At 41.5% G+C, this 2,313-nt stretch overlaps 1 protein-coding gene across 4 annotated transcripts in view; it reads right to left on the reverse strand.

The window, feature by feature from the left end:
• phkb (phosphorylase kinase, beta) overlaps positions 1–2,313 on the reverse strand; it is a 52,848-nt gene that overhangs the window by 15,251 nt on the left and 35,284 nt on the right. The window lies entirely within an intron of this gene.

Here is a 2,313-nt window from a genome sequence, read left to right on the forward strand (position 1 = left end):
CACACACAGACACACACACACACACACACACACACACACACACACACACACACACACACACACACACACCGCCTGCCCGCACAACTGCAGAATGCATCTTGTATAAAAGACTCTCATTCAGTTATATTTTGAAAGCAAGCAATTTTAAGGCTCAGATTTCTTGGGCTCTTCATGGCAGACGAGGTCAAGGCGGGGCAAGCAGGAAAAGAGAGGGGTTGTTATTAAAAAGTTGCATTGAGCAGATGATGAAGTTTGTCTACTTTCAAAACCCGCAAGCGTACCAGTGAGGTTGTATATGCTTCTTGAACGTGTGCATCGCCAAGACTGCCATTTCATGTCGGTTTCAGTGTAATTCTGGTGAAGTAAAGCACTCATCGAACTTAACCTGTGTGGTAATGTTAGCATAATATGCGAAAGTAGCCGATACTAGCTTTGTAAGTTCGGTAATTTGTGCCTGAATTTATCCTTGTTAATGTGCCGTATGCACTCGATGTGTTTAATAGTTTTGTGTGCAATGGTGCTGTTTTATTAGCACATTAATACATATTGAGTTTCTTAGGCTGGTTTCATGATTAAATCTTTTCAGTTTTTTTATGCTAAAGATCACAAAAACACCTTTTAATTACTCCTACCTATACAATAAAAAAAAAAACCTTTCAAGGGGAGAAGTAAAATCGTTGCAGTTTTTTAGAACTAAAAATAAACTGTATGACACTTTCATCAATAAATGCGTACTACACAGGTTATTGTTTTTTTTTTAGTGGGTTTGATTCTTGAAAGTGGCCCAGATGGCATCCAGGACCCCACGTATTACTTCACTTCTTGGAATGTTTGTTTCGAAACTCAGTCTGCTCTTTCAGTGTAATTCTTAAAAACATTTTGTCCTCATGATTATCCCCCAACGAGGAAAAAAAAAACATATAATCTATGAATATTATCAGCAGAAATAAAGGCCCCAAACTAAAATTTTGCTTCGGAGCCCAAAGTAAGCACAGGCCAGCTCTGGCACTCAACGCACATTTGAGACAAATATAATCCCTCAACAAAGAGCATCAGCAGTTCCAAGGCTGTTCTGCAAAAGGGCAATGCAGGGAGAAAAGGTGTCGGCCTTCTCCTTTAACGTGATTCCGAAGCATTTAAAGATGCCGTCGAGCTGAGCAAAGTCGAGTGTTTCCGCTCGGCTGCTAAAAAGCCTCTTTTGTATCGTCGGCTGTCTGAATGCACCATATTGGAAGATGCAAAGAGAATTGAGTTGGACATTGATCCCCCGTGCCCCCCACCCCCCTCCACCATCTTCAGCTTAGAGGTGTGAAATCCTCATCTGCTATGTGAACAGAATACATCATCGGAGCAGCTTCCTTGCCCTTGAGATCCACTTGGAATGTGACATTTAAAGGGTAGGGTGATTATTATGATTTTTTTTCTTGAATTGAAATATTCTCCCAAGTGTTTTTTTTTTTGTATCTTAATACAAATGTAAAGTTCATGTTTTCTTTTTTGGAAACATTAGATACCGTCGTTTAAGAGGCATTTATCAGAGGCTAACGCTTATCTGTGTATCGCACAAAGCTGCAGCCCTGCTTGCATTCTGGCGTTGACATGATGGGGCTTCTTCGTTTGATGATCTTAAACATTAAAGTGGGGAAACAAAATAAAAAAAAATTGAGGAAAGGGCTAATACATTTTTTTGCAGCACTGTACATGCGTAGTGGATATAAAAAGTCTCCACACCCCTATTAAAATGACATGTTTTCGAAATGAAATCGACGTGCATTATTTCCTAACTTTTTTCCACCGCTGTGACCTTGGAAAATCAACTGAGATTATGTGATTGCACAAGTGTGCACACCCTCTTATAAACAGACACGAGACTGCGTTCAGAATCAGCCAATCACATTCAAACTCATGTCAAATTTCACACTTGATGGGTGGCCAGCCAGTCCAATAACGCGACTCTGTAGAGACAAGAGATTGAAAACTCAGTTTTATGACGCAACACGATGGAAAGCCGGCCCTTCACTCTCACGGGAGTGCAGTTCACCAAGTCAGTCAAAAGGTGGTACTGTGCTCCTCCCGTGCAACTCCTCTGCAAACACGGAGGCTAAAAGGTTGTTCCAATTAAAATAAAACACACAAGTAAGTAAAGAGCAGGACACTGTATTAACCAAAAGAAAAAAAAAGGATGGCTGTTCGTTGAGGATGAAGCTGAATTGCAAAAAAAAAATGCCTGTGTGCGCGCACACGCACGCACACGCACACACACGCACACACACACACGCGCGCGCGCACACACACACACACACGCGCACGCAC

The sequence above is a fragment of the Hippocampus comes genome, unplaced genomic scaffold (assembly GCF_001891065.2).
Source record: "Hippocampus comes isolate QL1 unplaced genomic scaffold, H_comes_QL1_v1.1 scaffold150, whole genome shotgun sequence".
Taxonomy (NCBI): Eukaryota; Metazoa; Chordata; class Actinopteri; order Syngnathiformes; family Syngnathidae; genus Hippocampus; species Hippocampus comes.